This window comes from Marmota marmota, unplaced genomic scaffold, assembly GCF_001458135.2.
Source record: "Marmota marmota marmota unplaced genomic scaffold, marMar, whole genome shotgun sequence".
NCBI lineage: Eukaryota > Metazoa > Chordata > Mammalia > Rodentia > Sciuridae > Marmota > Marmota marmota.
Window position 1 is genome coordinate 1,461,080 of NW_025999913.1, and position 12,652 is coordinate 1,473,731.

Here is a 12,652-nt window from a genome sequence, read left to right on the forward strand (position 1 = left end):
GTCAGCAGTTCTCTAAAGAAAATACGCCAAGTGGCCAAGAAACACCTGAGAAGATGCTCAACATCATGAGTCATTAGGGAAACCCAAGTCAAGATCACAATGAGACACTTCTTCACACTCACTCAGGCAACTATGATCCTCCCTAGGATGGCCATGATGGACAACAGCAAGTGTTGGAAAGGATATGGAGAAATCAGAATCCTCAGATATTGCTGATGGGAATGCAATATGGCGCAGCCGTTTTGGAAAACTGTTTGGTAACCTGGTACAATTGCACACGCCTGTAATCCCAATGGCTCGGGAGGCTGAGGCAGGAGGATCACAAATTCAAAGCCAGCCTCAGCAAAAGTGAGGTGCTAAGCAACTCAGTGAGACCCTGTCTCTAAATAAAATACAAAATAGGGCTGGGGATGTAACCCAGTGATTGAGTGATCCTGACTTCCATCCCCAGTACCCCCCACCCCAAAAAAAGAGTTTGGTAATTCTTCAAAAAGTGAAACATGAAGTTACCATATAGCCCAGCAATTCCACTCTTAGGCATTTACCCAAATGAAATGAAATGAAAACACGCCCACACAAAAACATGTGCATGAATGTTTCTGGCTTCATGGTAACTGTTTCATGATAACTGAAAGGTACAAACACCCAAATGTTCATTAAAAATGAATTCATTAGAAAATGGTAGAGTCATATGATAGAATATTATTCAACCACAGAAAGAATAACATTCTAATCCATTTTACAAAGTGGATGAACCTTGAATGCATTATGTCAAATGAAATAAGTCAGACCCCAAAAATGACATATTGTATGATTCCATTAATAGAAATGTCAAGAATAAGCAAATCTATAGAGTCAGAAAATAAGTAAGTGATTGCCAGCATCTAGGGGAAGAAATAAGTGAGAACTGATGAAGACAGGGTGGTCTCTGTGTGTGATGATGAAAACGTTCTGGAATTAGAGAGTACCAGTTGTCACATAACGTTGTGGAGATACTATAAAGTATTGAATTCTGTGTTTTAAAAGAATGAATTGCATGGTTTATGAATTGCATCTCAATTTTTAAAAATTAAAAAATCAGCAGTAAATTAAAATGGTACTCTAAAAAACATCTGCTAGACTAATGAAGAAAGAAGAAATAAATTGCAGATATCAGGAATGAAAAAGGAAACATCATTACTAACCCTAAGGAAATTTAAATGCTTATAAGAAAATATTATGTGTTAAGCAATTTAAACAAAAGGACAAACTCCTAAAAAAAATCACATTACTAAAACTGATTCAAGAGATGGAAAATCTAAATAGAGTTATATAAAAGGCAAAGAAATCTAATGTGTAATTCAATTTATAATTCAATTTATAATCTTCCTGCAAGCAGAAACCCAGCAGCAAATGGTGAATCTTATAAAATATTAAATTATAAATTAAAAAATAATTATAAATATAATTGTAAAAATAACAATGACTTAAAAATCACAAATAAGAACAATCGTATGTAAATTCCATAAGGAAATAGAGGAGAGAGAAAACCTGTTCAATCTAGATTAAATAACTGACTCGTTTAACTTGAAAATAAGAAGATAAAGCCAGGTGCGGTGGCACATACCTGCAATCCCAGAGACTTGGAAAGCCAAGGCAGAAGGATGGTAAGTTCAAGACCAACCTGTGCAACTTAGCAAGACCCTGTCTCAAGATAAAAAATTTAAGGAGTTGGGGATGTGGCTTAGTGGGACAGAGTACCTGAATTCAATTGCCAGTACTGAAACTCAAAAGAAATAAAATAAAAGAAAATATTTTTAAATGCAGATCTGAACAGAAACTCATCAAAGAAGATGGCAAATAAGCATCTGAAGTCATGTTCAACATCACCAGTCACCAGGGAAATGCAATTTAAAACCTCAATGTGATATCATTATACAGCTATCAGAATGACTGAAATAAAAAAATACTGGCAATACCCAGTGCTGTGGGAATATAAAACAAATAGATCTCTCCCACATTGTTGATGGAAAAGCAAAATGGTAAGCCACTCTGGAAAATAGTTTGACAGTGTGCATCAAGATAAATATGCATGTATCACATGTTCTCGCAACCTCACGACTAGACATTTACTCTGGAGAAGTGAAAACACAGGTTCACAAAAATCTGTGTGCATTTTTATAGCGGCTTTATTTTTATCTGGAAACAATTCACATGCCTTGGCACCAAAGAATGGATTTAAAAGCTGTAATAAATCAATTGAATGGAACATTACCCAAAATTAAAGAAGAAGAAAACATTGATACCCACAAAATGATGGATAAATAGTGAATTCATTTTGCTAAGAGAAAAGGTAATGTGCTATGTTATTCCATGATGTGGTTTCCATATGGATAGTGTTCCCCTAAGATCCATGGTCAAAAGCTTGGTCCCCAAGGTAGTGCTATTGGGAGGTGATGGAACCTTTAAAAGGTGGGGCCTGGTGGGAGGTCTTGGTCACTGGCCTCTCTCTGCTTCCTGACTCCTGATAGCATTCACTTCTACTTGTCATCCACACTGGTGGGCTGCCCTCACAGGAAACCAAGCCAACAGGGCAACCTGATCTTGAACTTGAATCCCCAGAATTATAAGCCAAAATAAACCTCTCTTTACTTCATAGGTAGCTTGTGTCAGGTATTTCATTGTAGTAACACAAAACTGACACATGCACTCCATTAATGTGACCATCCAGAAAAGGCTAAACTATATGGATAGAAAACACATCCAGGGTTTCATAGGCTGGGCATGGAGATGGGGCAGGTGAACTAAAGAAGGGCTAACAGAAGGGAATCTGTGAGTGGCAGAACCATTCTAAGTCATGATGACTCATAATACATAAGTCTGCTAACCAAACCATGAAACTATGCCATGGTGAATCTTATTGTGTGTAAATTTTAAAGACGTCAATCATAATACGTGAAAAACCTAAAATAGAATACAAATTGTAATAAATGAACTTACTTAGTTTACAAATGGATAAAATAATCACATTAAAGGGAGTGGGGAGGAAAAGAACCAAACTGAGTTACTTTGGGGAAATGGCATTTTAAGTGAATGTTGTAAGACTAAAGACAAAACAATGTACAAATGCTACATTTTAACTAATAATTTAGTTTCTCACAAGAGCACAATGGAATATTACCCAGCCATAAAGAAGAATGATTTTATGACGTTTGCCAGTAAATGGGTGTATCTGGAGACTTTCGTGCTAAGCGAAATAAGCCAACCCCCCAAAACCAAAGGTCAAATGTTTTCCCTGATACGTGGAAGCTGACCCACAATAAAAGGGGGAAACAAAGGAATGGAGGAAGGCTAGAAATAGGAAAGACAGTAGAATAAATCTCACATAATTCTCCTAAGTATTAGCTATATTCCATGCTTGTATAATTTTATCAAAGTGGATTCCACTGTCATATATAACAAAGAAAAACCCCCCAAATTTCTGTTTTAAAAAGAGCATGGGTCAGCAATTCTGGCTCTGCTTTACATAAATACCCAGGTTGAACAAATAAGTAAATGTCTTTTAATTAAGGAGACCCAGGATTGACACTATTGGATAAAGATGCTACACATAAGGAAAGGGAAATGAGAATGAATTCTGGGGGGTGAACTGAAGTCAGAGGTACCAGCACAAACTGAGAACACTGAAGTCAGTGTAAACGTGTGTGTTTGCAGGGTGAGCACCCACACCCCTGTCGCCAAGACCTGTGTCCCCAAGAGGACATAAAAGTAACGGCGCCCAGAGGGCAGTGGGCACACCCCCTGCCTGGTCTTGGTTTATGAACACCAGTCTTCAGTTAAAAAAGAAGAAAAAGAAGCTTCTGAGACACGTGGTGACCCCAGGACAGGAACCAACCTGAAGTCCCCAGTGGCCAGAGTGGAAAAATGAGAGGAATCCAGTTAGTCATGAGGCTGTTGGATCATGACCTACAGACTGATATCAACCTCCAGGAGGTCACATTGATGTGACGAAGTAGCTGAATAAACAAAGGGAGGCAGGTTTTTTCCTTACAGACGAATTTCTGATACATGGAGAAGGGATGAGAGAATGATGACCCAATTCCTCTAGAACACCACAGTGCAGATTGTCGTATGTGATCTACCCATGGACGCTAAGAATAGTGGAGAGAAGGCGTATGCACAGGCTCCAAGGACCAGCCCTAAGGCATCTATTAACTGCAACTTGATCCATGAGAAATCCATCATTTATAGCCTTAAAGTCTCTGTTCCCTGATACCACACGCTGACGTACTAGGTGACTTACTCATGATGTGTGCTGTTCATTGCCTTAACTTGTCTTCCCCACAGGGAAGAAACTTTGGCCAAATTCTTCCATTGAATTTTCCCAAAACACCCAGAACAGTGCTCAGCACACGGACCCGGTAACTGTCTGTTGAAACGAATGAAGGTACGATTGAGACCGGTGACCTGCGTGACCGTAGTATGTGGTGTTGTATTCCTGGTAAGTGCTTTTTGATTGACGGTCATCTGAGTTGGTTGAGATCCTTTGAGCAACGGGTTATGATTCTAGAAGTAGAGCCAGGAAATAACTGCATTCACTCGGGGCCATTGCTAATTCACAAATGTCTTTGTGTGAATCGGGAAGAATGTCCCTTCCTGCACACAAGCGCAGCCCCTGCACCAGGATGAGAGGACTCGGCAACTGAACTGTGGCCTGGATTTTGTCCCCACTCATCCCCTTAACCAGGTGAAATTGTGCAGTACACAACCTGCCCAATAGTACATGATGGCCCTGTATTCACACATAGACACCACTCTCGGTCACAGCTGTGCCTGGAGCATCCTGTAAAAGCATCCTGCTCTCTGGTGTGGGTCCCCATGGGCTTCCCCAGACCCCCTCCCAAACTGGCTTGCTCAGACCTGCCTAGGCACTGTGGCAGGCCCTTTGGCCCAGATTGGGTTTTTCCTCTCAGCTCATTCTTTTGGTTTCCAAATCCCTGTCCATGACGCTGTCTCAGAACCCCATTTGTTCTAAGTCTCACAGTAAGGCTCCCCTTTCCCAGAACAGATCTCTCTTCCCCAAGCCACTATCTGAGCCGGCAACAGCTTCCTGCTTGCCTTGAAGGGGGATCCAGACAGCACTGAATTCCCCCATGATATTCAAAGTTTGTACCAGAAACCCTATGCTGCCCTGAGCTAAGGGGGCAGGCAGTGGGGCGGGAGTTCTATGTCTAAGCATTGGACTATGGATATTCCAGGCCTTCAGGATGGACACTGTCATTTTAACTTGGAAAAAAACTCTAAGTCACAATCACTTCCCACTCCAAAGAATTTTAATAGAGCACCTACAGAAAGTCTGGCTTGCAGAGATGAGACTGGGGGAGGGGTAGATTAAAAGGCTACAAAATGTAAACCTTTGGTGACTGGCTAATGAGTGTGCCAAACCAGACCAGGTAAAGGCAACTCGACTGCGGAAAAAGATTTTGGTTTATAAAACATTTGACTTTTAGCTGTTCTTTCTGCATGTAATTATATAGCAGGGTCAGAACCATTCTGCAATCTAAGAATTCACTCCCTAACTTATGTTATGCAAGTTCCTGTCTTGGTATGTTTGAAGGAGCTCAGCTATACTTAGCGTGGAACCCAATATGTGCGTGAGGAAAGTGACTTTTTGCGAGAGTCCTGTTGCTGCGTGTCTGCTTGGGCAGATGCCCCATGGGAAAGGAGTGGCCACCCAGCCAGACCCTAGGAAGAGATTTGAGTGAAAGAGCAAAGAATGGGACTTCCTGGAGCCCTTGAAATGACTCTCTGATTCAACATCTGGATTGAAACATGGACTTGAACATACATCTTTCCAAAAATGGTCTACAAATGCCAACAAGTACGTGAAAAGATGCTCAGCATCACTAATCATTAGGGAAATGCAAAACAAACACCTAGTGACATAACACCTCACACCCATCCAGGTGGTTACTATTTAAAAAAAAAAAAAAAACATAATAGTAAGCGTTGGCAAGAATGAAAAGTTAAAAACCTTTGCTCTGTTTGTGGCCATGTAAGATGGTGCAGTCACTGCGGAAAATGGTAGGGCAGGTAACCCAAAATTTAAAAACAGAATTCCCATAAGGTTTACCAACTTCCCTTCTGGGTATATTTTTAAAAGTATCGAAAGAAGGATCTCAAAGAGACATTTGTACACCCCTGTTCATAACTGCATTATTCACAACAGCCAAATGGAAGAAACAACCATGAGTTCATCAACAGAAATATGTATTTTTTCCATGCCAGAGAATGTTTCTCAGTCTAAAAAAGAAAAGAAATTTTGCCACAAGCTACAATGTGGATGAACCACAAGGGCTTTAACCTAAGTGAAATAAGCCAGTTACAAAATAACCAATACCATGTGATCCCCCTGCAAAAGGTATCTAGAGTAATCAATTTCACAGAGATGGAAAGTAAAATGGGTCGCCAGGGGCTGGGAGCAGGGGGAGGCAGGGGGAGTCCTTGAATGGACATAAAGTTTCAATTTTGCAAAAGGAAAAATTCTGAAGATAGATGAGGTAATGGTTGCACAACAAGGTGAATATAATTAATGCCTCTGAATCATACAGTTCACTGTGCACACTTAAAATGGCAAATTTTCTGTTTTATTTATTTTATTACTTTTTTTAAATTGGGGGAGGGGGGGTGACTCTCTGAATTTAAAAGGGGAAATCACTGTGGCCTGAGATAACAATTTAGAAAATTTGACCATTCTGACCCAAGTTTCAATGTGAAATAGATGTTTTCCAAACCTCAGCCACAGTGTGATGGATGCAAGCCTGGTAGGCATGTCCCCTGGTGTGACCATCCTGGAGGGAGCTGTGGGTGGAGAGCCTTATAACTGAGCAGGTCCTCTGATACAGTAATACCACTTGCAGGCATCTCGCCCTAAGAAACAATCACAGATGTCCACAGATGTATCTGTAAGGATGAACGTCTGCTTATGGCATCAAGTAATCAGAAAAAAATTATATGTACAAAAGCCGGGCATGGTGACATACTATCACTGTAAAATTAATAAGAACTATATTGTCAAAGAACAGTGGTCTTGGAACATGTTCTCAATATATTCCTAAATGTTTAAAAAGCACATTACACAGAATCAAGTTCAATATGTATTTTTTTACTAAAAATTTACATATGTATGTAAAGAGAGAGCAAGTCATAATACAACGGATTTCATCTTCATGTATCTTTTCTTTTTTCAAATTTTTAAGACTATCCTTAAGTTATTTATGTGGTCAAAAAATAAAAATAGTCTAAGACGGAAAGATCATGAGTTCAAAGCCAGCCTCAGCAACTCCGCAAGGCCCTAAGCAACTGAGCAAGACTCTGTCTTAAAATAAAAAAGAAAAGGAGCTGGAGGTGTGATGTGGTTATATGCCCAGAGTTCAATCCCTGGTAAATAATGAGGAGGAGAGAAAGAAGGAGAAAATATTTTTAAATTAAATTAGTCTCCTCAATTCCCAATTGGAGAATACGAGTCATTGACCAAGTTGATTTTTTTCCCTCACAAATATAAAAAGTGGGTGCAAAAAGTGTTTGCTGTCCGAAGCGAAGCTTTAAGACAAAAATCATATGACTGTCACGGAGGGTTTTAAATGTTTCAGAGAATACATGCTGCCATCACCTCACCAGCACCTATTTGCATGTAAGTCCTGGGAACACTAATTTGCATTCATTCCCACTCCTTTTGCTTAAAACTAGTCGTCCTGGGCTGAGGACCAGCTCAGGGGCGGAGGGCTGGCTGGGCATGCGCATGGCTCTGGGTTTCATCTCCAGGAGGGGGCGGGGGTGGGGTGCTTGCTTAAACACCCCCCCCCAAAAAAAAACATCCCCCCCCGCCCCCAGTCACTCAAACTTCCCACCAACCACTACTTCAGGGTGTGCGTGGGTCGAGAATCAGGAGGAAGGTCGCCGGGGGCACCAGGAGCTTGGGCCTGGTCTGCATTTGAGTTAACGTCAGTCCTGGGGCTCAGAGGTTCCGCTGGGTCCCATCGTCTAAGTATGTTCATGCTGTGGATTTTGCTCTAAAATGCTCCAACGCACGTCTGCCTTAGCTCCTGGTTGGGGCCTTTGCTGCATGTGGATTGGACTGGGAAACCTGGCCAGGTGGTAACTGGAAAGTTCCTACTGTGCGCCCGGGAGGGACCGAGCATGCAGAGAGCCGAGGGGGCTGGGCTGCTGGGGCATTCCCCAGGGTGGGCCTCGGGGCTCAGGCAGGCGCTGGACGTGGGCTGCTCTGGAGGCACTCCTCACTGATTCCGAACTGGGCCCGACCCGCTGACCTGGGAGCCCGGAATTCAGGGAGGCCAGAGAAAATGAGACTCGGGAGGACGCTGCAGGAGAAAGCTCAGCCCTGGGGTCCAAGCAGATACAGGCGGTCCTCGGAGGTCACGGGGTCCCTCCACCCAACTCCAGATTATGGAGATGTGTTAGAGTCTGTAAACAAGTCAGGATGGCGCCTGGCAAAAGTTAGAGTCTGTAAACAAGTCTGGANCCTCCTCCTCCTCCTCCTCCTCCTTCTTCTTCTTCCTCTCTCTCTCTCTCTCTCTCTCTCTCTCTCGGTTCTTTTTAGTTATATATGACAGTAGAATCCATTTTGACATCATTGTAAAAGCTTGGTATCTTGTTCTAATTCAGTCCCCAGTACTTCTCCTAACCTCCCCCCACCACTACTCCCTTCCCTCTGCTGAACTTTCTGTCATTTACCCATACCTATTTCTTTGATTGATTTCCTATGGGTGTACCTGATGGTGGGATTCACTGTGTGTATTCATGTATGTACATAGGCAAGTTAGGTCCGATCCCTTTTGTTGCCTTCCCTTCATTCCCCTTTGTCTACACCCCTGAACTTCTTTCTTAATCCCCTGGTGCTTTGTTGTGGGTTAGCTTCCACATAGCAGAGGAAACTTTTGACCTTTGGTTTATGGGGATTGACTTGGTTCACTTAGCATGATCGTCACCAGATCCAGCCATTTGCTGGCTCATGTCATAAATTCATTCTTCTTTATGGTTCAGTAGTACACCATTGTGCACATACACAAGGCTTTCTTTATCCATCTGTCTGTTTGAAGGACACTTATGTTGGCTGAGGCTTTTCTTTTCCTTTTTTTTTTCTTTTTTGGTACCGGGATTAAACCCAGGGATACTTAACCACTGAGTCATATCCCCACCCATTTTTATATTTTATTTAGAGACAGAGTCTCACTAAGTAACTTAGACCTTGCTATGTTGCTGAGGCTGGCTTTGAACTCACAATCCTCCTGCCTCAGCCTCCAGAGCCACTGGGATTTCAGGTGTGTGCCACAGCGCCCGGCTGATTGGGGCTTTTCATAAAAGACATTCAGCTTGGTTCTCTCATCCTCAAAAAGCACAGAGGAGAGAGCCCTGGTGAGTTGGGTAAGCTCCACTAAACAGAGGTTCCAACTGCAGGGACCTCTACCCACCTGGGGCTCCATCTGCTGGGGCAGCACTGTCTCTCAAGATCCCAGGGTCTGCTGTGCCTCATTCAAAGTGCTGTCTGCAGGGGATCTTTAAAAGACACATTTTATAGATTATCCAAACAAAAATAAAGAAGCTATACAACTAAAAAATACAATCAATTATCTAGACTTAACAGACATATAAAGAATATTTGATCCATCAATGACTAAATACACCTTCTCAGCAGCACATGTAATATTTTTTAAAAAAATAGACGATATTTCAGGCCCAAAAGCAACTCTCAGCAAATACAAAAAAAAAAAAATAGGATAAAACCCTGCGTACGATCAGATATTAATGGGATGAAGTTAGATATCAATATAAGACAAAATGTAGAAACTACTCTAACCACCTAGAGACTAAATAATTCACTGTTGAATGATGAATGGATAGCAGAAGAAATCAGGGAAGAAATAAAAAATACTTAGAAGTAAATTAGAATAGTGATACAACATTTCAAAACCTCTGGGACATTTTGAAGGCACTTCTAAGAGGAAAATTAACAGCACTGAGCTCATTCATTAAAAGAATAGAAATACACCAATAAATAATCTAACATTAAATCCCAAAGCCCCAGAAAAAGAACAAATCAACACCAAAAATCAATAGAAGACAGAAAGTAATCAAAATCAGAGCTGAACTCAGTGAAATAATAATTCACACAATCAACCAAACAAAAAGTTGCTTCTTTGAAAGAATAAAGTCAATAAACCCTTAGCCAAGCTAACTAAAAGAAAGAGAAAAAACTCAAATTGTTAAAACTGTGGTGAAAATGGAAATATTGCCATAGACACTAATGAAATCCAGAGGATTATTGGAAGGTACTTTGAAAATTCTTATTCCAATGAGCTAGAAAAATCTAGATATTGACAAATTCCTATAGACATGTGACCTACCCAAATTGAACCAGAGGACATGGAATATTTAAACAGGTCAAGTTCTGATATGAAATTGAAGAAGCCATCAAAAGCCTACCAGCAAATAAAAGTCCAGGACCTGATGGACTCTCAGCCGAGTTCTGTTAGGCCTTTAAAGAAGAATTAACACCAATCCTCCTCGAATTATTTCACAAAATAAAAAAGGAGATCTCTCTTCCAAACTTAATCTATGAAGCTGGTATCATCCTGATACCAAAACCAGAAAAAGACACATCAAGGAAAGAAAACTTCAGACCAATAAACCTGATGAACATAGGTACAAAAATTCTGAATTAAATACTGACAAACCACGTACAAAAACACATCAAAAAGATAGTGCACTGTGATCAAGTGGGGTTCATCCTGGGGAAGTAAGTTTGGTTCAACATACAGAAATCAATGAATGTAATACATCACATAAATAGACTTAAAGACAAGAAACACATAGTTATGTCAATGGATGCAGAAAAAAAATATTTAACAAAATAGAGCATCCGTTCATTTTTAGAACATTGGAAAAACTAGGGATAGAAGGCACATACCTCCACATTGTAAAAGTTACAAATGACAAACCCAAGGCCACATCATCCTAAATGGAGAAAAACTGAAAGTATTCCCTCTAAAATAGGAACTGGGATGCCCACCTTCACCACTTCTATACAACATAGTCCTTGAAACTCTAGCCAGAGTGATTTAGGCGAAAGAAAGAAATTGAAGAGATATGGATAGGAAAAGAAGAACTCAGACTATCTCTATTTGCCAATGACATGATTCTATATTAAGAATATCCCCCCCCAAGGAAAAAAAAAAACTTTGCCAGAAAACTTCTAGAACTTATCAACAAGTTCATCCAAGTATCAGGATATAAAATCAACCCCCGTAAATGAATGGTGTTCCTATACTCCAGTGATGAATCAGCTGAAAGAGAAATTAGGAAATCCGTTCCATTCACAGAAGCCTCCCCCCAAAATAAAATTCTTAGGAATCAAGCTAACAAAAGAGGTGAAGTAGCTCTACACAGAACATTAGAAAGAAATTGAGTGTTAGAGTCTGTAAACAAGTCAGGATGGCGCCTGGCATTTTGCCAGAGAATTGTTAGAGTCTGTAAACAAGTCAGGATGGCGCCTGGAAAATGTTAGGGTCTGTAAACAAGTCTGGATGGCGCCTGGCAAAATGCCAGAGGGAGTGGTTTGTGAGGTGGAGCCAGCGAGCCATTAAGTGTGGAGATTTCTTATTGGTTGACTGATGTATCTAGTTTATGTTAATTAGATAAGCTGTGCAAAATGTATAAATACCTCTGTTGTCCTGCAATAAACGGCTCCCACTCCTGCTGTATCAATCTACACAAGTTCTTCGTCACCCCCCGGTTATTTTGCTGCAGCCGGACTGGGGCAATTGAGGAAGACCTTAGAAGATGAAAGACTTCCATGTTCTTGGATAGGCAGAATCAATATTGTCAAAATGTACATACCACCAAAAGTGCTACACAGACTCAATGCAATTCCCACCAAAATTCCAGTGACATTCTTTATAGAAACAGAAAAAACGACATGAAATTCATTTGGAAAAATAAGAGTTCTAGAATAGCTAAAGCAATCCTTAACAAGAAATACAAAGCAGGAGGCATCCCAATACCAGACTTTAAACTACACTGTGTAGCTATGGTAACAAAAACTGAATGGCATTGGCACCAAAATAGGCAAGAAGACCAATGGAACAGAATAGAAGACACAGAGACAAACCCACATAAATACACTTACCCCATCCTAGACAAAGGTGCCAAAACACACACTAGAAAAAAAGATAGCCTCTTCAATAAATGGTAATGGAACTCCATAGGTAACAAAATGAAAGTTACTCTCTATCTTTTACCCTGCAAAAAAAAAAAAATCAACTCTAATTGGATCAAAGACCTAGGAATTAGAACAGACACCCTGCACCTATGAGAAGCTAAGCCCAACACTTCCACATATTGGCACAGGAATGAACTTCCTGAACAAGACTCCTAAAGCACAAGAAATAAAATCAAAAATCAATAATGGGATAGCATCAAACTAAAAAGCCTTTTCACAGCAAAAGAAACAATCAAAAGCATGAAGAGAGAGCCTATGGAATAGGAGAAAATCTTTGTTACCTGCACCTCAGATAGAGCATTAATTTCCAGGATACACAAAGAACTCAAAAATCTTAACACACACACACACACAAAAAAAAAAAAAAAAAAAAAA

The 12,652-nt window shown here is 40.6% G+C and overlaps 1 long non-coding RNA gene across 3 annotated transcripts in view; it reads right to left on the reverse strand.

Moving 5' to 3' along the window:
* Nucleotides 1–2,144: 2,144 nt before the first annotated feature.
* The window catches only part of LOC125615566, a 28,474-nt gene continuing 17,966 nt past the window's right edge, over nucleotides 2,145–12,652 (reverse strand). For 2 of the 3 annotated variants that reach the window (XR_007346182.1, XR_007346184.1), the window contains one exon: nucleotides 7,124–8,309. This is a non-coding gene — a long non-coding RNA (uncharacterized LOC125615566). Of the gene's footprint in view, nucleotides 3,875–7,123; nucleotides 8,310–12,652 lie in introns of those variants that run through there. The other variant, XR_007346183.1, reaches the window with a different exon arrangement.